The sequence below is a fragment of the Pectinophora gossypiella genome, chromosome 11 (genome assembly GCF_024362695.1).
Source record: "Pectinophora gossypiella chromosome 11, ilPecGoss1.1, whole genome shotgun sequence".
In the NCBI taxonomy this organism is placed as follows: Eukaryota; Metazoa; Arthropoda; class Insecta; order Lepidoptera; family Gelechiidae; genus Pectinophora; species Pectinophora gossypiella.
The window spans coordinates 9,907,781-9,932,744 of record NC_065414.1 but is presented as its reverse complement, the minus strand read 5'-3'; the positions used below and the strand labels follow the sequence as shown (position 1 = coordinate 9,932,744).

The window sequence follows — 24,964 nt, the reverse complement described above, 5'->3', positions numbered from 1 at the left end:
TGCCTTTATTATGGTTGAGAGCGATAAAGTACATTTGTAAGAAAATATTACTTTATAAAAAGAAATATGATGATGAAAAAATTTCAACAGTAGTATAAGTATGAAAGTATTCGTTACATGAGCCATGTCAGAGGCTTTTGGCTGTTCAATAATAACCCTACCACCAGGATCGACGCGGTTGGTAAGCCACTTCACAACCGATAGAAGATAAAAATAAAATATTTCGCAGTTACAATGGGAACGAATAAAAAACTTAGGACACATTCAGCTGCAGCAGTCCCACCTTGGCAACCTGCCTTATCGTCCTAGACAATATTTTCCTTGTGTTTCTCTTACATACCTTAATACAAAACTAAACTATCATTCATACAAGGGGGTTAAAATAGTCACATCGAAGCAATTCATCTAAGAAAGCAATATTGCTATTTGACGTTTGTTTGCATTGCGCACTTACTTTTACATGCGCAAGTGTCAAATTGCAATATTGCTTTCTTAGATGAATTGCTTCGATGTGGCCTTTTTAACCCTCCAGTTCTAACATTTACATGACAATCAGTTCATCAATAACACAGAAAACGTGTGTACACTGTGTATAAATTAAATTCGTGATATCTACGAAACATCATAAATTTCTTCAGAACAAACATTGGAACGATTGTCGATAAAATGTAACAACGTGTTAACAAAAGGTAACATTGAATTATGTTACTACGGAAACGTAAAGAACAAAGCACCGTAGACGACATGTTACGAAAGCACCTCATAAAACTCCACGTGTTAAAATTTCATTTAAACAATATTACCAAAATTCGTCTAACAAAAAGGACGATTTGTTTGTTAAAGTTAAAGGCCAGACGAGCTCTATGGCGTTGTGCTGAGGTAAGACCTTTCATCTTACATTTTGCCATTTATCCTTCTTTTGTTAAAAAATAAAAGTTATTAATATTGTTAACTCGTTAAAAACGAACGAAATATGCTTAACATGATTTTGGGTAGGTTTATTCTGGAAAATGTGAACGTGAAATATGATCGTGACCTGTGGGTGGTTCTGTGTCAAAAACACATGTGGCTGATGGTAAGGCTTCAGCTACCACGCTCCACACACCAAGCGACGTAAGTCGAGTTCCTAAAATAATGCCTGAATACGATATTTGGAAGAGTCTGGGCAAAGAAGAGTCGCATCGCCGCTTGTTGCTAATTTACCCAAAGCCTGTTCCAGGTTAAAACGCACAGACGTTTGAAAAAAGAACCTCGTCAAATAAAAACTAATTAGTTTCCCTACATCTGTGGAGCCAAAGGACCTTGAACCCCCTTGACCCCACCGAGGACGTAGATCTAACTCGACTGAGGACATTCTTTTGGTCCGTGTTATTAAATTCCAGTGTACAGAGCTTTGAATAGCGAAACATGCGCAACGGGCAATCAGCGACTGGATTTATTCTACTCACGTACACGAGTACCCAAAAGACGTACAAACTAGCGAATATTACAGAATATTGGTTTCAAAATGTATGAAACTAATACAATAGTGCAGTCACAACCGTACTTGCTTCGTTCATAGCTCGCCCACCCCGATGGGGATTTACAGCACCAGGTGCTAGCCAAGCATATTATTAAAATATCATTATTACCGTTCAATATTATTTAATAAAGACAGCCTTCATGTACGTAGGCCTACCTTTATTTTCATGAAGAATATACCGCGTAAAAATATTTTTTTTCGCCTTTCAATAAAGTATTATGAGGTATAAAAATATCGGCAATGCAACACGCACGTGACGACACAAAATTAGTGAGTGACCGTTCGTTTCATTCAGACGAACGGATCGAAGCGGGGTGCGCGCGCATCCGCCGCCTCGCGACTCGCCTACATACGCCTGAAGGGCAAATCCTTTACTCAACATCTAGAATCTTCTAGGATTCCTTCCACATATCGACCCAGAAGAACTATTTCAGAGCCAAATCCAATTATTCAAAATTAAACTGAAATTGAGTGCACTTAGTACATATTCGAAAGTCAAAAATGTTACCTTCATTCTCTCTTTCTCTCTCATTTTAAGCGACTTCAAAAAAGGAGGAAGTTCTATATTCGACAATGTTTATATTTTTTTAAAGAATGAAACATTATGAGGGCGCGACATATCACAAGACAAAGATCGCACACAGGACTGGCCTAAAACTTTTTTTTTTTGAGAATATTCTACGTATTCCTAAACCAAATAATGAATAAGAGTATGAGTAATACGAACACCTACGAAACAGATGTCTAGTTATACGAGTTGCAAGAAAAGAACGGATACAAGACAATTTATTGTTGACCTCCACACATATCACGCGACGATGGCACGTGGTGGAGGAAACATAAATTACGTGGAAATCACACTTTATCACGTACAACTGTGCAACTAGTTAACTTTATAGCACGGGCATCTACTTGAACTCACGCATGAAATCTCTAATGGGATGGGCAGGGCCATAAGTAATCAGAAGATAAGTTGCAGCCACTTTTGGTATGAAGTCTTAAAATTGACTATGATGAACCGTAACGACCCCCGTGGTCCAGTTGTTGAGCGTTGGGCTCACGATCCGGAGGTCCTGGGTTCGATTCCCGGTGGGGACATATCACAAAGATGATTTTGTGGTCCCTAGTTTGGTTAGGGCATTACAGGCTGATCACCTGATTGTCCGAAAGTAAGATGATCCGTGCTTCGGAAGACACGTTAAGCCATTGGTCCCGGTTACTACTTACTGACGTAAGTAAGTAAGTAGTCGTTACATGAGCCATGTCAGGGGCCTTTGGCGGCTCAATAGTAACCCTGATACCAGGGTTGATGAGGTTGGCACTCCACCTCACAACCCACACGATAGAAGAAGATGAACCGTATGGCTCATGGTTTATATGCTTGGGAAGATAAACAGTTATAAGACAAAATACTATGTTGATGTAAACGGGTACGCTTGTCCGGCTAAATATTATTTTCTATATAATGGCACAAGCACAGGAAAAGCCTTCCATACAATGGGCAAGCTAAAAATTGGTATTCGGACTGTTTGTGACTAACAAAAAAAATTGTCCATCATTATTTTTTAAATCTGCCACCAACCTCTTCAAAGAGGGGGTGAAATTTAATATAGGACTTTTCTAAGTGTTCAAGTACAAAGCTAAAAATTGGTACATTAGGAAAGGGTATCGAAACCGCGGGCAAAACTAATTATAAATATTTTACAGACATCTGTCTACTTACTTTATTTATTTATTTATTTGGAGAACAAACAGATATAGACTTAAAAGCTAGATACAATTATTTGCGTTGTAATGTTTAGAATATGAAGCCTACATCCTTAACATTCTCACTGAGACACTTATATTGTAATATAACAACTGCCATTAGCCTATCGCCCAAGTACCCAATAAAAGAAAAAAAAAAGAATAAAGTAATAGAATATAAACTAAAATTTTGTTGATATGTGTGTGTGTGTGTGTGTGTGTGCCTGTGTGCGCGCATATGTGTGCATTGGTGTGGTTGTCAGCCCTGCGAAAACCTAATCTTAGCTCAAAAAATACTAATTTACAAATACTTGAAGCTCATCTCAGATTTTCCACCTTGTACGTTAATAAACTCATAATTTCCGTCACAGACATCAAAACGCGATTAAAAAGTTTACCTTGACACGGAGACGCCGAAAATTTGAAGGTTCGTAACGATTCACATTTTTTTATTTTCTGCTCTAGTTATTACGTTATGTTATTTCATTTTTCGCGTAATAAAATTGTTACTGTGTTCTACTTTGATTTAGCTTGTGATATGGATAGGTATATTTTAGGTAAGTATCGTTAAGATAACAAAATGTTACTTTTACAAATGTTGTATTAAACAGCTACATAATCGTAATTATAGTACATACTTGTGTATTGAAAAAATAAGTTATTTTGTTAGAGTTAAAAGTAAGCGAACGTTGTTGTTGTTATACATAATGATAATTATCGGAGATTATTGTATTAGCAATAAAAAAAATACTCTTCTATTGTGTGGGTTGTGAGGTGAAGTCCCAACCCCATCAACCCTGGCGTCAGGGTTACTATTCAGCCGCCAATGGCCCCTGGCATGGCTCATGTAACGACTACTTACTTATGTAAGAAATAACTGGGACTAGCGGCTGAACAGCTTTTTAAAACAAACCTACGCGGAATGCGTTGCAAAATGCCATTAAGTATGAATGTGAAGTGTAGACTATCATGGGATAGACGACAATGTATCGTATCTACTTACGTATTTAAAAAAAAACAAGTTTAATGGAGTTGGATTGACATTGTTCTTTGTACTCGTAAAATCCGAATCTAGTAACACCATAACAGATCCCCGGTGTACATAACGATCACGCGTTTCTACATGTTTGCAGTTGGTATATAAAATTCGTTATTAACCAGCGTGCGATAACAACCCAATTATCTTAGGAATAGCTCTAAATATAAAACCATTTTATAAAGTAGGTATATGGCTTATACTAAAACATTATGCCACAGTTGACTTCCGAGAAATCCGTTGATATCAGCTTTGGCCATTACCGTCTCGAGCTAAAATGGTTCACTTTCCGTATGAGTCAACGTCTACGAATAAATAATAAGTCAGGAAGAGTAACAACGCTCACAATTTGACGCCACTAAAATGTACACTGAGTGGGCGGGGCTTAAAATGACTACTCGCTCCTACTTCAATCTGCCTCGCGCCGTCACTAACGTATGTCATTGCTCGATTTATGCTATATTTCTATGGAAAAAACAGTGAAATATTATGTAAAATGTCGTCATGTGTAGTTAGTTGGTGTAGGAAACGAAAAAAGCGCAGCAAAAAGATAATTGGAATAACTTATCATCGGTAAATATAACATTTCTGTTCTCGTAAACACATTGTACTTTGATCCGCATTATTCAAGAAGTTCCTAGCTTAATATTCAGATAGGTAAATTATAATTTTTAATACTATGCAGTCAAGTAATATTATCAATTTCCAGCAAAATATAAGTTTTTCAGTTATTTAGTCTTGTCGAAATTTCCTTTTTTTATTTTCCCCAAAAATGAAAACCGACTGCAAAAATGGATAAAAGCAGTTCGTTACGAAAGAAGAGAGGATGATCGGCTTCCATCCTATTCCAGTAAATAATAAGTAACATTGTAATTATATTTATATATCATCCAAGTAAAAAATTAAAGTATTGAATAGTTGTTTTTACTAAATACCAATTAATTCAAAACACAAAACATGCAATATAATAATACTACTTGAATACATAATTCAGCAACACGCCTCATCCGAAATACAAAACACAAAAAATTATTAAATCCACCGTTAGTTTCGTCCATTTTTTACTTATACTCATCCATGCATTGCATAACAACATCCTTGATTTGAGAACCCCGGAAACACACGCACCAACCTCTATTGTGGTTGCTATTGATAACCAATCACAGCGCTTGTCGCAATGAAGCGCGTCACGGAATCGCTACTGATTGGTTTTATGGATTTACGATCTTTTAGAATGTCGTGGGGCCAATATTTCGCCGGCGTTTGTTCATAGTTACTCTTCCTGACTTATTATTTATTCGTAGGTCAACGTGTTAAGGTCATTCTGAAAACGATGCTGGCGTGAAGCGTACCCTGGAGGCACTACAATGTACATTGCCTGTATCATATTTCGAAAAGTAAATCTCGCAAGTCTCAATATATGAGCCAAATTTGATACGTTTATGTGAAATAGTTTTTGATTTATGAGGGGGTCAAAAGTGGCTCCAAATGGTTCGTGTAATATTACACACGGTGCGGCTCGCCAGTTCTGTTTCTTGAACTTGGCTTGACACGCTACCGCGTGTCTAGATCGAAAGAAAATAATCGTATAAGTGCTGATTTCAGTACACACCTTCTAATTTTATTTTAAGTTGTTCCTGTCTTTTTATTATCCGCCGAAAAGAACAGGGGCGGATAACCGACAGGCACAAAATGTATGAAACACACGTCAATTTTATGCAGAAATTAAAAAAACACCCCACCAATATGTTATATTGGCCAATAATCTACCCAATAACCCAACATTATTAAGTTGACAGCAAACGTCAAACTGGTTGGATATCAGCGAGATGCCTATTTTATTCGCCCGCATTATTCATTCATTCATTCACTCATTCATTTTAAAATTAACTGTTGTCAATCCTCCGTCCCTTTCCTTTCAGCAGGCAGAAAATAAAATTAGGAGGTGTCTCCTGGAATCGAGGCCAGTGACCTTGTATTTAACTGGTTTTTTTGAAGGTTAAGGAGAGACTTACCAAAAACAATATAGATGGCGTTGTACAGTTTTAACGTGATACTTAACTATTTTCTCAATACTCGGGTACATAATTATTCCAAAATACAATGTAATGGCAGAAGCATAATATATAATTGTGCCAGGGTGTAATAAAAAGGGATATCATTTATGCCCAAAAACAAAGATAAAAAAAGGTTAAAACAAAGAAAAATATGTACAGCGCCATCTATATTGTTTTTGAGGCACGTAGCCTGGAAATTCCCTCAGTGCTTCAATAAAGTGGTAATGTATGGAAATAGGAACATATGTAAATAAATAAAGTGACAAAAACATAAATGGCTGCGCCAAAAAACCACAGACAAAACAAAAACCGTCTAAACTCTACATAAAGTAGGTTTTAAAGGGATATTAAAGTGACATAATCGTTTCGTTTGCACATTCGCAATGGACGTAAAAACTCGTCGTGGTGAGAACGGGTAAGGATCGGCCTCTAGGTCAGGGGCGCGTATCGGACGGCAAATGTGGGTCATGATCCATCTTCAGCCCGCCGCCGCACCCCTCAAGCGTGATCCCGAGCAGAAAGACCATTGATATCCGATTAGAAAAACCAATCCGATATTCTAATTAGCATTCTCGTTATTTGTTGGGAAAGGTTTTTTATGAGGCAAGAGAGGTGTTTTTTCATATGCGTAGAAAAAATGTCTTACGGAACTAACGACTTCTTACTCCGTCCATACTAAGTCCACTTAATGCATTATTTGGTCACATTACATCATCGTGTTTCACTTTGTAATTATAATCTTGATGGGTAAATGACTAGAAAAGTAAGTTAGATAATATGAATACGGTTTTCTACAATGTGACGGAATACGTGTCCGCCTAATAATGATCGAACGTAATATCGAACTCGTACGCAACCACTATGATAATTTTTGACGACATGACCGGGCTATTTTATCGTTATTATCGCTTAGTTAAACGAACGGTATCATCATACTCCTAACGTTATTCCGTTTTCACAGAGTCCGCTAACCTAACCTGAAGATTTGACAGCTCCGGTTCTTTAAAGAAGCAACTGCTTGTCTGACCTTCCAACCCGCGAAGGGAAATCCAGCCCAATACCGGTTAGGTTACATACCTCCGAAAGGCGTTTCTCGTATATGTGGGTTTCCTCATATTTTCTTTCAAAGTTGAGCATGGGATTAATAATTTATGATCCAAACAAGAATTCGAAAATCATAAGTTTAGGCCCGAGCTGGATTCGAACCTGCGACCTTACAGTGAGAGCCAAGCGTTGTTCCAACTGGGCTACCACGGCTCCCTATAAACTTCTATTCCGATTATGTACTCGTATTTCCTGAAATGTAAGTTAGTTTTATATATTGTAGTAGCGATATTATAAATATCATGCAGTTACCTTTCCACACATTTAGCTACCAAGATTTCCTCAACACGTAATCATGGCACTACATAACGACATCACATACCAATTCATTGAATTATACATATTTATATCTACACACATAAACTTAAGCCCGTAATTACTGCTGGGATGGAAAAACTTGCAGCAATATTTAGTTGCGTAATTCGTTATTTCTGTAGACACTATAAAGCATTTTGATTTTCACATGTAAATAACCACCATTTGTCAGAAATAAAAGACTAGGTTAAATATTCTACAACTTGGCTCTACACGCAATTATAATTACAGTTTTTAATGTCAGTGATTTATAGATAAAAATCAAGAAGCAAATTATAAAAAGACCAAAAAGCACTTACGCAAAAAAAAAACTTTGGTTTTTAGGAGCTTGTTTTTTGATTACTTGGACAATTTATCATTCATTGTTTATTCATAGTTTATTAATTTGTCATTCATTGTTTATTTTTTGTGTTATATTAGTTTTTTATATTGTCTTTTTTTTTCTCGTCATACAGCGCATTGGATTACACTGTAATGTTGTATGTACCTTTTATAAATAAATAAATTTAGTGGCTTAAACTTACGAGTTATATCAAACTGAATACGATTTCTCAAGGATTCCTTTGAAGGATCCCGCATTGCGTGGATGCTAATGCCAACCCATTTCTCGACTGGCGACTATGGCGGCGCCCGACTGTCTGTCTGCCGTCAAGGTCTAACTTTTGCAATGTCTGCCAAATACTGACGCATCTTTAGGCCACGAACTCAACGGTAGCGGGAAGCTCCCGAGCGGTGGCGTCTATGATCCTTGCTGCACGGAAAAGCGGGTTTTTTTTGACGTGACTTATTGTAGATTTGCCGCAAATAGCATTAACTACTTGGCGGGACAAATGGGGGACGCTGAGGGGTTTCACCCACTATAAAATTTAAGACAACAGGCCTGAGGGTGCCGAGTTGGGCGCGAATTTCGGCACAGGTCGTCGTCTGAAAGGATTGTTTATATTTTATTATTTAATCCTTATCGCTATCGAGCGATAAGCTCTGAATGACGGAAATCAGAATCAGGGAGGGCAGAAAAGCGGGACAAGCGAGTCAGGGCGTGGGATTTCGTACGAATCCATAAACCTGCGTCAAGGCCCAGATTTTCTGCCTCTGTGTGCATTCAAAAAGCCTAAAACAACCGAAGGCACACGCTTGTTTCATAGCCGCTGCCGCCTCTGTTCCGTTTAGCATCGCCCAGTTTGTGCTCTTTATTTGGGAAAAGTAGTAAATACTCATATTTTGCAAATGTTGGCTGTAGTCTAGCTGCTTGACCTAGTCTACTTCGATAACCAGTATACCTAGTTATTAGTCCACTGGGCTTATGCCTCTTCCAAGATACATTAGGGAGTTTACATATTGAACTCTCTGAAAGAGAAGCGACGATGCAAAGAAAAAAAAGAGAAAAGAAAAAAAAGAAAGAAAGAGTTCAGGGAGTTCAAAATTATCTATGCTCCTATTAGTAGCCACCCACTTGTTCACCATCATGTTAGATGAGCCACAAATCGTTAGATAGCAATTATATCGAGTCCAATATGAACTGTCACCGGTCACTGTGGTCCTATGTGGCACTTGTTTTCCTCTCATACGGGGAGCGCCGCGATCATCAGTACCGGACTTACACCAATGAATTTCATTTTCATTTTCAATTGGCACTAACACATGCAAAGGTTATAATAATAGAAAAACATACCAACAATATAATACATGATGTGATTTTTCTGTATGGGAAATAAACTGTAGGTGTATATCACGGCAAACTGACTATCGAGCTATAACAGTTGCTAGCGAACGTAAAATGAATAAATTATTAAGTAAGATGTTCTCGAGCATTCCACAGTAAGCACAAGGTACGGTTCTATCCTAGACTCTATTTTCAGATCAATCGATAAATCTGTTTCTTAATAATAGGTATTACTTTTACCGATGCGGATTGTATTTGTGAATCCCTGAGGCTTTTGTTAATGTAAATTGTACACACAACAGCAGATCCCTTGAGCCGTATCGGGACGCCAACCGCAATGCTGCCAATAAACGAGTATCAGGGCAAGGAATTAATACGTGTTTAATCGACTTCTGTGTTTATGAACACAGAAATATCTGGTGGTGTCCCCAAGGTAATTAAACAGATTTATGGAATATTTCCTTGCGTTGAGAATTTGTCAGTGTATTTGTTAATTCTCTTAATACATACTTATTTTAGACCACTTTTTTATAGATGGTAAATGTATTTATATGTACATTTATACGTCGAAATTGGATCTTGGACTACCCTCTTGATGCATCGTCATATCTACCAATTTTAAATTCATTCTGTGAAAATACTGACATGAGTGATAAAGGTCTGATAATATTGACCGTCGCAATATAAAAACAAACAATGAAAAACTACGTATTACATCTTCTTTTTATAGGGAAAGAAACCTAATCAATAAAGAAGCTTCGTAGGGTATATTCCAATTAAGTAATTCAAGATTCCACTTTTCTAAACATCTTCAAATCGAATGCACTTGGGCTAGATTTACATCGCAGTAAAGGGCAAAAAATAAATAAATAACACCGATCCGGTATCCCACAGCCTTGGCTCTGTGCTCTTGAGTACGAAATTATGAATGTCCATTAAATCCGGAATGTTTCGCGTTTTGCAGGTGGACTTTGGCTACGAGCCAGAACGAAAGGCAGCATTTTTCCCCATTCGACCTTGCACAGACATAGATCTAATTGAAATTGAGCGATCGATATTGCGGACGACTGCTTCTCTTATATTGTTATTCAGATATCTACCGACAAATAGGATGGCCTTTGACCCCGTCGCCTTTGCTGACCTTTAGTGATGCCACGTGGAAGTAGCGTAAGGTATTAATAGATTGACATGAAGCTCAAAATATGATACAAGTCAGCAATGAGAAATTTTCAAGTCTCTCCATAAGGTCAGACCTCGGGCACTCATTACAAAAAAATAATTCTTAATGTGGCCGCCTAACGTAGCAGTGCGAGCGAGACGGACAGTCGACGCGCTCCTGCTTACTCCTTAGGGGCTAACGGCCATTTAGACGAAAATAAAACCCAGAGGGGGTAAAATCGGCGCCCGATACGAATTGGTGCGGGACGGAGAGTTGTCGTTCTATCCACATTGTTCTTTATTCTGTGATAATATATGAGCTAATAAAAAACGTTACCGGCTAAGAAAATAAACAAACTTCTATATTTACGACTTGCGTTTCTACAACATATGATGTTTACAATTCACGACAATTTGTTCTTGTATATATTTTTCTGTCGACATAGATAGCATATTACGAATTTCTAGCATAATATGTAATTGTCTTTTGCTAAATTCTACAAACTATGTAATGAAATGAAGTTAAACCAATTGAAAACTACACTTGTCACACAATATTATATTAGGTACTTATCAAGTAGTAGTTATATGACACTACTTGGATGGTAATGTTAGGTTTAGCAGGCTCTTTATTAGCTGTGCCTCGGGGAAAGCAGTAATACCTATTTACAACGGTTGAACTACATGTTTTGAGGAATTTCTTTAACACTACATCCGTTATGGTGTGAAGAGAACATGTATTCCAAAATAATGGCCGTCTCGGATCCATAAAAATAGGGAAAATAATCTCATACCTTTATCTAGTTTATGCCATACATAATTTTCGAAGCCTTTATTTGCTAAATGGACCTTTTTATTGTAGCATTGGTACTGGCCTTATAATAAACCTATTTCATTTCACGCTTGGGATTTACGAGACCCAACCGCATTGCGGTATTTGTAACGGGACGTTCTTTGTCATTATGACATAGCCTAGTCGGAAATCGGGGCAAATGTCTCATATTCATCACAGCTTAGCTTAGATGGACCGTCAATAAGTAATAAACTATAATAGGTGATATTATACACAACATAATTTTAGTAAGTTCCGTATGTCGTTACTTTTCGCTTTTGCCGGCTCAATAGGTAATAACCCTAAGTCATTTCAAGGGCGTTTGGTGGCTCAATAATAACCGTGACACCAGGGTTGCTGATGTTGGTAATCCACCTCATAACCTACGATAGAAGAAATTGGAATCCTGGGCGGCTACAATGAAGCATGTCACCTAAAAAGCAATGTTGCTATTTCACTTTTTAATTACAATATTCTTTTTTAGATGAATTGTGAATTTTAGACCGATATGTACCGAATTGTTTTTTCTACGTTATTGAAGTTCAAACAATTGTTTGTACAAATTTTATAAAATCAAGATACATACATACATAAACTCACACCTATTTCTTAACGGGGTAAGCAGATTTCCATTTGCTTCGATCCTGACATACTTCTCTCGCTTCCTCCACATTCATCAATCGTTTCATACACGCACGCCGGTTCAGAGTAGGTCTTACTGAACCTTTTCTAAGGACATCTCCAATTTGGTCAATGTACGTCCTACTAGATCTTCCTCTGCCAGCCCTTATACATCCATTATATTTAGAAACTTCTGAAGTGGAAGAAAAATTACCTGGCAGCAAATATAGATTTTATGTGTGTGGGTGTCTTCGTGGGCTCAAGTCTAGAGACAGGATATCTAATATGAGCTATTCCTAGATGCATAACCATTAAGTGGGTTGACATTATGAACGTATCGGTAACTAGGACTGAGCCGGTGACAGGAAATATCTGACTCTGACGAGGCTTGAACCCACAGCTCTTGTCAAGCCGGGCTGCGGGGTCAAGTCCCGTCTAAATCAGATTTTTTAAATTTAATTTTCTTTGTGATTTTCCCTAAGCACGAGGAGTGCTATAAAAACAAAAAAATAAGCAGGTAACTTTTTTTAGCTCATACTTTATGGAAAGACTTTTGATTTCTCATTGCTGTTTCATTTAGTATGGCACATTATGCTAACGCAAGCCCATAAGTCTTCTTCTATCGTGTGGGTTGTGAGGTGAATTCGCAACCTCATCAACCCTTGTGTCAGGGTTATTATTGAGCCTAGCTCATGTAACGACTACTTACTTACATCAGTAAGTAGTAGGTAACCGGGACCAACGGCTTAAAGTGCCTTCCGAAGCACGGATCATCTTACTTTTTTGATAATCAAGTGATCATCCTGTAATGTCCTAACCAAATTAGGGATTACAACGTGATTTTTGTGATATGTTCCCACCGGGATTCGAACCCGGGACCTCCGGATAGTAAGCCCAACGCTCAACCACTGAACGACAGAGGCCGTCAGCTACCATAAGTTATCAAGCCTAGAGTAGCGACCCACAGTAATTACAATTTTGGTATATTCTACAGCTTTGTAGACAGAGTGTGGTATACCAAGATGTTTGCGTATTAAAAATAATCTCAAATCATACTACTCATATGTTTTCTATTCAAATGTGTATAATTATGACTGTCTTTATGGTTATTATGAATTCAATATTGTAACAGCTCAGTTGACAAGTCTAATATTTTAATTTGGGACGTGAATCATAAATTGAATAGGTTAACGACCTGCAATTATGACAACAAGTTCAATTTGGCATGAGCGTTTAATAATACTTGTTACTTTCATTCGAACAATGTGCGTTCGCTCATTGACATAAAATTCAAATAATAATATTTATAATGATATAGGTATACATACCATATACCTACTTATATAAAGGCAAGGAATCGATATGTCGCGTTCTTTTATTCACTATCCAAAATTCAAAAAATCACTTTGTTAAAGAATTTCGTTTTTAAAACTAGCCTGGCTTTTAGTCGAGGACTCCCACAGTTTACGTACAGCCAGACATCGTAAGTCTTGAATTATCAGATTAACTTCATCCCTGGATATTCCTACAGACTCTTAAAAAAATCCAAATTCTTATGTAAATTCTAACTAAGACGAGAAAATAATTTCTTCATGTAAAACAATCTTCATAAACGAATAGCAATTTCGTGTGTGCGTTGATTTCTGATGTGATGTCATTATAATGTATATATTGTATATGTAATCCGTGTCTGTGGTGTCCTAAATAATAAATGTTTCTTTCTTTCTTTCTTTCTTTCAATTGATGTCTCAAAAATCAAAAATAGAATGGATAGATCACATGGGTCTTATCAGAAGTTACAGATAACGCCGAATGGACATTTTGGAAATTATCGAACCGTATTTGATAACAGACTAAGATTACACCGACAGTAAGCAACATTTTACTAACAAGCGTAGGTAAAAGTAATACCCCGAAGTCGTAGTGTACTCGTATATTCTTTCCCAAAGTAAAATTGTTCAGAGTATTTTATTACAACATCAATCGATTAATCAATATTTTTTTATTGCACAAAAACATAAACACTGGACATGTACAGATGAATAAAAATAAGCACAATAGGCGGCCCTATTGCTAAACAGCAATTTCTGCCAATAAACCATCATCGTGTTTGTCAAGTGTGGATCGTTTCTGGCATTTCGGCGATATGCGAGTAGGTGGTAAAACATTAAACTAAATCTAATTAGTTACCTACTTATACTTACCAATAACAAAATATTTTCATGTAAACATAAAAAAAATACAAAAACTAAACCTTAATCAAGGAACCCGCCTCTGGCTCGCCGTCTGGCAGTGTTACCACCCTGGACCGTGATGGACATCCTTTAGAACAATTTAAGTCAAGTATACTTTATTGCACACACTGATCCAAACATGAATTCGAAAACAAATTCGAGAATCATTGGTTTAGGCCTGTATTGGATTGGAACCTGCGACCTCAAAGTGAGAGGCCTTTTTTTACAAAGTAGATATATTTCGAAAAATTACGGGCGAAATTCACATCAATAAATATTTACAAGTATGCTGTAGCAGTTGGTTTTAGTATGTCTACACAGTCATTATCATCATCATAGGTCTCATACGACTATCATTCTTGCAGAATCATGCATTTTTCACAAACCACACAATATACAATGTCTGTTCAATGACAGAATGCAATTGAAACTCTACTAAAATGTTGCCATGTGTGGGATGTCTCCCATATAATTAAAGTTGGATGAACTATAAATTTTAGATCGGCTGCAATTTTGTAATGCAGTTCAGTGAATGTAATGCTACATTTTGATTAAATTGTGCGCAGTTTAGTCAATGAAATTATATCTGCATGTAGCTATAGAATATTACTAGTAATATTATTTACAATTCGAATTATATTGATTCAATTGGTTGGATACCTAAAAAATCTTATAATTTACTATTATAGGTATAACGTCGACGCATACCTAACTACTCATCCATGTAAGTGTTCATTCGATTATAATCATTATATTAAAATTTTAAAAAAAAAGAGTTTATTTCGGATATGTTCCATAGAGGTTAGTAACAAGCAATAAATAAACAACAACAATATATTAAGCGATTTAAAATTTTAATGAGTACTCTAATTTTTAAAGCATATTCTGTTGCCAAGCTTCGGCCAAGTAGTTAAATGCCATCTGCGGCAAATCTACAATAAGTCACGTCGTAAAAAAAATGTTGCCAATGTTAGACGGGGATTTAGGTGACCTTACTTAGCCGTACAGCCAGACCGTTACCGTTGTAAAGCCGATTGGACACCTGTCGCAATGACAGCGATAAAGCGCGTCTATTCTTATCATCTCTTCAGCTTTTTGTAGTCCGAACTGGAGCGGTTGAACGACTTCGCGAAACTAAGCTTGTGAACGCTTTAGCGACCATGATCACAGTACGATACAAATTTCAGGTAGTAACATACATCCCATACATACAAAACGAGTGATATCAAACAACTATTACATGACAGACAAGCCAAAACAACAACAACCTTTGCTTGGTTACGGGACTGTAAATTCACCAACATCGTCTAGACAGCGGAGGACATGAAAAATAGTCATTAGCGTTCCTACATATCGCCGACAATGTGGCATACCTATATTAAACCTGAAACCAGTGATGTGCCGTTCCTGCCAATGTTCCCAAGAGGGAAACGCTATCTAGACCTATGTTGGTGAAACATTAACAGACCCGTGAGTGCACAATCGTGGTAGTAAAAGGCGCAAAAATTAGGTAAAAAAGAGCTTTATTATCTAACCTTTAGGCATAAGATTACATACATACATAAACAGCCTATATACGTCCCACTGCTGGGCACAGGCCTCCCCTCAATCAACCGGAGGGGGTATGGAGCATACTCCACCACGCTGCTCCACTGCGGGTTGGTGGAGGTGTTTTTACGGCTAATAGCCGGGACCAACGGCTTAACGTGCCCTCCGAAGCACGGAATCATCTTACTTTTTCGGACAATCAGGTGATAAGTATAATAATAAGTATAAGTGGCATAAGATTAGAGTACAGAAATTACAGTTTGAAAAATAAGCACCCAATGGTCCCGATTCCTGCAGACACATCCTAATTTTAAGTTATACCTGTCATTTTCTTATCCGCCAAAAAGGATGGATGATTGACAACTGTTAATTTTAAAATGAATGAATAACCCGGGCATCTCGCTCATTGTGCAACCCTTTTGACGTGTGCTGTCAACTAAATTTTGTCGGGTTATCGGCGAATATAAAATTTTGGGTTTTTTAAATTTCTGCCTAAAATCGTCGTGTGTTCCATAAACTTTATGGCTGTCGATTACCCGTCGCTATATTATTCAGCGGATAAGAAAACGACAGGTATAACTTAAAATAAAATGTGCACACAAATCAGCAGCAATGTCCATACTATTAAAGAGTATTTACAACAGAAACATTTCCACTATGGGAACATTCTAGGGGACGGGACATAACTGCTTTTAAGTATAAGTGAGGTCTGGGGATGAAATACGTAGCGTAATGGGTGTAAAGCGATGTGAACTTCAACTGGACTGGTTAGAAATGGAGCAAACCTAGTGGGAATTAGGTCATGAAGACGGCAGACTAGTAAAGTACTGTGCACTGGGAGTCATTATATCATAAGACATTATTCTAGACAAGTATGAGCAGTGTTTGGATATACCGGCGCTTATTCTTGCTTCTATGCTGTTCTGGGAGCAAATAAAAAACATAGAACACTTTCAGCTGCTTGTCTTCCCGGGCATGTCGTAAAAACCGACAGAGGGATTGTGTCCTCTAACATGATGGACTAATGTTACGGGCGACAGGCTGATCCCTTATCACCATAAGGTTCACCATATCCAACTTACGACATCGTATCAACAGTGGCTGCAAGTTGTCTTTGATTACTTGTGGCTCTGCCCACCCCATTAGGGATTACCGGCATGAGTGTATGTTATTCACCTCAAACAATTATAAAATAAATAATAAAAATCTTTATTTCGCACCACAAGTCAACATAAAGAAGATAACAATGTAGTTAGATGACAGTCAGTGGTAAACTACATGTCCAGTTATGGCGGACTGGTGCCCGAGCTAGGCGTAAGCCTGTGTTACAGATCCCCAGGACTCCACCCCTGGCCGCGGCGTGCGACATAATTTAGTACTTACATAATATACAATTGATAAGACTCGCAATTACATTGTGATTGAAGTCAAGATATTTCAAAGGGCGAAGACGATATTAATAATAGAAAAACAATGCAGGGCGCTAGTGACATCGTAACGTAAACTTTGAGGGATGATTCAGGCCATGATTCTGAGTTAATATCAAGTGGAATTTTCCGTCGCAAAAGTATGGAACTGAAAATAATTTTAAAAAATAACACAAAAATATTCATGACTTTTCCGACAGGAAACTCCACTTGATATTAACTCAGAATCATGGTTTGAATCAATTCCCCTCAGTATTAGTTACGATGTCACTAACGCCAAGGCTGCTTAATTGCTAAGGTAGCAATGTCTTCCAGGTAACCATTGGGCGATAGGATATAATTATTTAAGAAAAGAATAAGAATAATACATATGTATTATACATAAAAAACGTATTAACAGTTATAAAAACAATGTTATATTTTCACAGACCCAACGTAATCAAACGTGAAAAACCAAATGAACTAAGTAAGCACTTCAGAATAGTTTATTTTTGTTGCACTATCCCGCATCCAAGTTGTTTGTAAATGTTTGTTTCCTTTTGGTGGTTGCCTCGAAAAAATTGCTCTAGAGCAATAAGGCCGCCCAAATTCTACTGTATTTATGTGTTATGTCTGATTGTTGAAATTTAGTTCTGTGCAATAAAGTATATTTGATTTTATTTTGATTTAATAGTCTCTGGACTACTTGAGAAAATCTTTAACCATGTGAATTCAAATGTATCACACAAGTGTGTAGATCAGACATCAAACGCGCACAATAATGCTCTCATTCTGCGCGGATACACATTATTTACTATTATTATCGAATAGGACAAAAGGAAATTGAGTTTCGTATGGAACCAATCGGATTATTCACATTCGAACGGTTAACACAACTGTTTGGTTTCATCGAGTTCTGTGAGGCGATGAAATATCATGCACAGACCTCATCATACAGTTTTAGACTTCCTAACTTTGACATACCAATGACTTTTTTCACAGAACGCGCGACTTACATCCTCGTGTCTTAGAGTTTAAATAATAAATAGTTGATATCATATGGCTTCCAGCGGGCCTAGCACCGTAAGCACGCGAATCTTTCTCGCTGCGACAGAGATCGCCTGTCTCTTTCTGTGCAATACTGTGAGAGAGTGACGGGTGACGTATATCGAGGCGAGAAAGAGTCGCGAGCTTACGGTGCTAAGTCCAGCTGGATGGCAATAGGCTGGCTCCTTATTACATGGGACTTATAAAATAAGACGAAACAAAAAGTCAGGTAAGGCGATGAGGGATGTCAACTCTATACAGGGTGTTAGTGACACCATAACGAATACTGAGGGGGATGGTTCAGAGCATGATTCTGAGTTGATAACAAGTGGAATTTCCTGTCGGAAAATTCATTAACATAACTAGCTAAGAGTGGGTGTATAACGGCCTCCGTGGTCCAGTGGTTGAGCGTTGTGCTCACGATCCGGAGGTCCCTGGTTCGAATCCCAGTGGGGACAAATCACAAAAATCACTTTGTGATCCCTAGTTTGGTTAGGACATTACAGGCTGATCACCTGATTGTCCAAAAAGTAAAAAGATCCGTGCTTCGGAAGGCACGTTAAGCCGTTGGTCCCGGTTATTACTTACTGATGTAAGTACGTAGTCGTTGCATGAGTCATGTCAGGGGCCTATGACGGCTCAGTAATAACCCTGACACCAGGGTTGATGGGGTTGGTAATTCACCTCACAATCCATACGATAGAAGAAGAAGAAGTGTATATACTATACACGACAGGATGCTATGTTATGTTAACTTTGAGATAGTTATGTATTATGTAAGTACCTATTATGAAAGCGACCGTATGTATTCGTAGATGTGCCGAAGTAATCAAAATATTAACGTCTTCAGTAAATGAAAGAAATGCACGAATAATAAATACATCGTTGTTATTACATACATAACATAAGCTTACTACTATATACCAATTAGGGTAGTTAGAGGTACATGCATCGCAAGATGAACTAAGTACCCACACCTCACTGAGCTTTCTGTTAGACCAACGTTACGGTGGTGAGCCGTATCGCCGTCTATAATAGACGAGCCAACTGTGTTACATACCTGATACAAGATGAATTTATCTGAATAAATAAAATAGTAATCCAACTTTTTTATGGCAAACTATTACTATCCTTTAAAGTAATCTATACCTTTATCGTTTTCAATATAGGACAGGATAGCCTTTTTTACGACTTTTGAACTTCTAATGCGGTTATAAACTTAAAGGCGCGACCGCAAACTTGATATTAAACTGTGGAGGAAGTAGGTGTAATAAAATACGGGAATATTCCACAAAACGGGAGGAGAAGCGCTAATTGAGGGATGAGGTACTAAAAATAGTCGGGACCCCCGCAGCGCTGAGTGCACTCAGCAACTGAATATTACAACGTATACCAACTCCGCTTACTAGCATAAACGGCACTCGGTGAATAATAAAAAAGGACTAAAATAGCCTGCGCTGTCTGTTCTGAGCACCGTAGTCTGAGAGGTAAACTTCAAGAATAATCGTAAATTAATACTACTTAGTAGTAAGTTGATTATGTTACACCTTTACATGTGTATTTCAACTCAGCTTTACGCTAAAGCCCACCCAGGCCACTCCATACAAAAATCTCATTCTTATCGTGTCTCGCCTTACCATGAAAGTTCGAGCGAGACAGACAATACGCGCTCCCCTTTACTCCTTAGTCACTTACGGCTATTTCAGATTTCAGTACCCAGAGGGGTTGAGGTAATTCTAGCCCGATACGAATTGGTGCGGGGCGGAAAGTTAACGGGGCGTTCTATACGCAGTATTGTTATTTAATAGCTTTTGCTCACAGCTTCGCGCGCGTTAAATTCGGGATAACACGGTTCCACTTGCCTAATTTAACAATTTTTAGCTTCCTATCTCGAAAAATGCGAAAATTCCCGTATACAATTTCACTCCGTCTTTGAAGGGGTTGCGGGCAGATTAAAAAAATGATGCACTATTTTTTGTTACCTTAAAAACTGCGGAATGCTCCATAAAAAGTTCCACCCCCATTTCAGGGAAGTGGGGGGTTAGAGAGAGACATAAAGTAGCCTATGTCACTCTGCATCCCATCAACTATCTCCACTTAAAAAACCCCGTCAGTTCATCGCTCCGTTTTGCGGTGAAAGACAGACAAACAAACAGACAGACATACACTTTTCATTACATATTAGTATGGATTAGAGATTATAGAGTATTAGAGAGTGAAAAAATCACATAGCCACATACCATTAGTGCAGGCTATGACCAAACATATTACGTGAAGAAATGCTTCAAGCACCAATCAAGTAAGACATCCTATACTTTTCCTTGACCCGCTCAAAGCCATAACACCCTGTTATACCGTTGATCCGAGACCCTTATGCGGCCCTTACTGCCGAGTGCCGCATCGCACTTACTTGTTGTACAATAACAAACGATGTACTTATTATAAAAAAATACAAATTATTTCCTATTTGTCTTTAGAAGAATTAATCTTATTATTCAAATATCTAAGTATCAGTATGCAACTAAAATGTAGCTCGATAACGTACCTCAAATAACATATTCTTGGAAATCAATAGCGTAATTTTATTTTATTTGAAACGAAAGGGATCTTATATGTTAATGCGTACGTAATTAAGTACATTATGCAGAGAATGTTTTAAGTAAATATATCGTCATCGATATGAAAAATAAAACTTCTATAAAATATTCTCATTGACACAGCTTGTATTCAACGTTGACTGTACCGTTGCACAAACGGCCGAAGTGAAACACTATTTTAAGGACGCCGCTATTGATTTTCAGCGCGATTGTTCGACGAAAAGCCGAAACTATAGCACCTGTTATAAAGTTCTACTGCGATATTCAACTATAATAGAATGGAATATAATAGATAACTAGAGATAGATTATAATACGATAATCCTCTGAGTCACTCGGCCTATGGTAAGAGTTTATCGCAGCATATTATCATTAACGGCATTTTATCTTCTATCGGTTTTTAGGTTAATGTTAGGGCTGACAGAGGAAGACTTAGAAGGACGTACATTGACCAAATTGGAGATGTTCTTAGAAAAGGTTTAGTATGATCTTCTCTGAATCGGCGTGCGTGTATGAATCGATTGTTGAATGTGGAGAAAGCAAGAGAAGTGTGTCAGGATCGAAGCAAATGGAATTACATAGATTCTGCTTACCCCGGTGGGAAATAGGCGTAAGTTTATGTATGTATGTCTTATCTACCTATTTGCTATTATTGATGATTCTCGAACAACCTTATTGGGTTTTGCGGTACATCAATCCTTTGTCCCATTATGTAACAGTGCACGAAACTGCACGCAAATCGGTTCGGCAACGGTTGTACTTGTTTATAAATCAAGGATTCCGACCACCGACCTACTTTGTGCGGACCCAGAAGAATGTAAGAATATCAATATAAAAATGTGTGTTAGTTCATTTTAGCCTGCGCTTTGTCTTGGCCCAGCAGCTCATCAAATCAAATATACTTTAGCTCATCGGATAGCCACGCGACAACGGACGGACAACGAGCGAAACTAGCAGGCTGTGGTAGTTTTTAATTTGTGGTGTAACGAAGGACTTTCCAGGCTGCGTTCACCAAAGACAATGTACATGGCATTGTACAGCTTTAACGTGATAATTACCAATTTTCTCATTACTCGGATACATAATTCCAAAATACAATGTAATGGCAGAAGGGCTCTTTAGTCAGCTCGGCTCCATCATAAAATCGGCCCGGGGGCCGAGTCGACGTGATGTATTTTTGTATTCATTTTCTTTGGTAAACTCGGCCCCCGATAACTAAAAAAACAACAATTGTATCTGTACAAATTATAAAATTTGTCAGAGGGCCGAGTTGACCTATTCAAAATGTACATAATGGCTCACGTAACGACTATTTACTTACATCAGTAAGTAGTAACCGGGACCAACGGCTTAACGCGTCTTCCGAAGCACGGATCATCTTACTTTCGGACAATCTGGTGATCAGCCAGTAATGTCCTAACCGAACTAGGGACCACAAAGTAATTTTTGTGATATGTCCCCACCGGGAATCGAACCCGGGACCTCCGGATCGTGAGCCTAACGCTCAACCACTGGACCACGGAGGTCGTTATTTCATGATACGATACAAAAGTTTTCTAGTAATTAATACACGATCGTTGCGATAAAGTTCGTTGGCGCAAACATTTTTTACGCTCAATGTTATTCGGAACGCGCATTATATCTTATCTTTATGGTACGTGTATTATTACAATGCAAAAGGCATTGTAAATATTATATTTGTTTTGTTACAAAACATATTAGTTTGAATTTAAAATTATACGCGTTCGGTTTCGTATTTTGTATGTTATATTATAATTTTAGTACAGCCGTAGAAAAAAGCCCATCAATTGAATACTTGTAAAAATAAGCATAAAATATGAAATCAGGCCCAATTTTCGAATACGCAACTCCATAAGGCGCAGATTTTTTACATAGTTCACAACTTTTAAGCGTAATCGACAAAAAATTGCGCATCTAAGAACGCAAACAATTTGAATTTGTGTTAAAATACCGTAAAACAACAAGCGAGAGTGACGATGAAAGTGAAAACGCACATTTTCTTTCGGCAATAAACACGACTTATAGATACGAAAGAACTTTCACTTTGATATTGGTTTTATGCGCGCCAGATTACTAGTAGATAAACCCTACATATTAACCCAACTCATCTGTTTATAGTCAATGAGACTGATCGCAAGATAAAAACACAAAAAAAAAAAATTACTAGTAGATGAATCTAATTGACGTAGCTCAATTGAAATGCTATAGAAATTATGTTTTTACAAGTCCTATCTGTTTGTTAATATGATTTTGGACGAAACTGGACTTTCATTCAGTTAATTTTAAATAGCTTCAGTTGATTTCAAAATCGTCACGCTTTATGATGCATCTACTTTTTCATCAGTTCTATTGTAAAAACTTACTCAGCAGGTTTTATTGTAGCATTACTTGGCCGGACAAACAAATGAACAGCTGTGACATGTATCCGAAAAGCAAACAGTTTGTTACTTAGATACTATTATAAACAAAGTAAACACAAGACTCCTCCTACACCCTTGCACTGGGACCAATTATCTAAAAATAAGCATGAAGACAACACAATGATCCCTAGACTAATGTTACTCAGTCACCTCCCAGATGGTCCATTTATGACATCATTCATAACACCATACACACCACACAGAAAACATCTTGAGTTAACTCATGGCAACAAGACTCAAAATCATCTGAACATTTTTTCGGCAAACAAAACCACTCACAACAGAAAACTTGTGTCTACAACCGCATTAAACATTTCATTTTGAACTTTAAACTCAGGCAAGAGTGGCCAAAATAGTTGGATATTGCTTTTAACAGTTGCTATTAAAAGTGTATGTGGGTTATTAGGCTCAATTAGGTATAGGTCTGCTTCAAAATAAAAGCATATTCAATGGAGCCTGTCGGGAAACAGAGGCCAGTGATTCCAATTTATCATATCACCGTGAATTGATACAGCAAGTGTTCATGAACAATTGAGATAAAAAAATGTTGTTTGTTTATAAATGGAACCTTGCAGTGATTGAAAATGAAACCTGTAATCTTCAATGAATACAATGGAATTTGACATTCTTCTTGAATACTTAATCAACATAAAAATATAACTATTTGATTGATAAAAAATAATATCATTGTAAAAAGTAATATCATCAAATATTTTATCTTTGTTTACAGCATGTTCATTTCTAAAGTGCAGACAATGTTTATTGGATAGGGTATGTAGGTTTTCCTAATAACTTTCTTTTGTAATCAAAGTGACAGAAAGTGCACCTATTTAGGGAAAAATATTATCAATTCAATATTGTCTTAAATATGAATAGTAATTAGTCTCAAAACTCTTCCAAGGTTCAAAATAAGGTTCCTTTCTTTAATTTATAGTTGAATCCAGTGAGGTATGAAAAGTTTGGTAAAAGATATTATTTTACACGGTGCTAAAATAATATTTTTTTAAAGTGACTAATATTTTTTTTATTTTTTAACAACACCTTTTTTAATGCCAAATGCCTATAGTAATTATTTTGTATAAGATTACGCGACATGTCCATTATATTAGCTCTTAAAGTATAATATCAATATATGTATAAGGCAGACAATTTCAAAACAAAATTGTAGTACAAAACGCACACGTCGGTTTAAACGTACCTGTATCAAATTGTCAAGCATTTAATTACAATTAGTCGGCTATCTGATTAAGTATTAGAAAACGAATAGAAACTATATGGATGTATGGAAACAGAACTTACCTTGCTGGGGGTCTTTCGAACCCTACGAAGTCTGCAGCGACGAACTCTGTTCACGCACACAATCACTGGCAATCCCGAATAGGCCTTTTGGTTATAATTTCACCCAATTCTGTTCTTTTACAGATCAATACACAAAAACAGCTTATTCAACGAACGATCAAACGTCGTCGGCCGTCTACGAATTACTATAGAACGTAAAGTCGTCAGACTTGCTGATTACTGTCAGTCAGACTGCAAACATAGAAAATATGAAAATATCTCGTGCTTATTTAAAACGTTCTGTTGAGAATGCTTAATCATAAATTTCGTTTAATTAGAGCTCCAAACATATTTGTTTTT

At 37.3% G+C, this 24,964-nt stretch overlaps 1 protein-coding gene across 6 annotated transcripts in view; it reads right to left on the bottom strand.

The window, feature by feature from the left end:
- The window catches only part of LOC126370563 (endophilin-A), an 83,209-nt gene extending 58,245 nt beyond the window's left edge, over nucleotides 1-24,964 (bottom strand). The window contains exon 1 of one of the 6 annotated variants that reach the window (XM_050015483.1): nucleotides 24,626-24,964. The gene's annotated coding sequence lies outside the window, so the exon portion shown is untranslated. The remainder of the gene's footprint in view (nucleotides 1-24,625) is intronic. The other 5 variants (XM_050015481.1, XM_050015485.1, XM_050015486.1 and 2 more) reach the window with 5 other exon arrangements.